The sequence below is a fragment of the Octodon degus genome, unplaced genomic scaffold, assembly GCF_000260255.1.
Source record: "Octodon degus isolate 3935 unplaced genomic scaffold, OctDeg1.0 scaffold00051, whole genome shotgun sequence".
In the NCBI taxonomy this organism is placed as follows: Eukaryota; Metazoa; Chordata; class Mammalia; order Rodentia; family Octodontidae; genus Octodon; species Octodon degus.
Genome location: NW_004524627.1, coordinates 13,980,252 through 13,981,244, shown reverse-complemented (window position 1 = coordinate 13,981,244; position 993 = coordinate 13,980,252).

The window sequence follows — 993 nt, the reverse complement described above, 5'->3', positions numbered from 1 at the left end:
GGCAGGGGGAGGCCTCCTGCAGTTCAAAATGAAGAGACAGAGATTGAGGCCAGTGACGAGAGTGGGGCTATTCCTCAGAGAAGTAGAATGGCCAGCTCATGGGTGGGAGGGTCTCAGTGTAGAGTTGGAAATGGATGAAGGGAGGTTCACTGAACTGTCCTGGCCACTCACCTATTGGTGCCACCAACCAGACTGCTTTACTGCACTGGGATCCTCTCAGAGCTTTATATTCAGCCAGCTTACAGTTGTGCCTTACTTATCACAAATAATAATATTAATAATAATCAATATTGTAACCATGTTATAAAGGACTTCATGCCTTCCCATTCTCAATCATTCCAACATTTGCTTCTCAGCCTTTTGGCTAAGGTCAAGAGTAGTATCAATCATTCCAACAATCTTACTAGGTGGCTGTTATTTCAACAATGGAGAAGACGAGTGAGGTTTAGAGAGCTCAGTGGCCTATTTATACAAGAAACCAACAGGGTTGTGACTCCAATCCTGCTTTTCTGAGTGGTCTATAAAATACTTTAGAACAGTGATATATGATCCAGGTGTGGTGGCACACAAGTGTAATTTCAGCAACCTGGTGGCTGAGGCAGGAGGATTACTGCAAGTACGAGACCAGCCTGGGCTATGTAGTGAGTTCAAGGCCAGCTTGAACTGCATAGGTAGATCCTGTCCTGACATGCAAATGAGAGAGGGAAAGAAAGAGAAAGACAGAGAGAGAGAGAGAGAGAGAGAGAGAGAGAGAGAGAGAATGAGAGAGAATGTATGACTTAATCATTACCAAGAATTCCAGAATTCTTGAAATGTGAATTAATTTGATAAAAAAGAACACTTTCACAGAGGATAGAAATATGCAAAAGAAAGTTCCTACCACAGAACTATACCCTTCCAAAGAGCAGAGACCATCCACTAGCTAGAAATTAATGCCAAGAGAGAGAAGCAAAACAAAAAATTGTTTTCAATAAATATGCCCTACAGATGGCT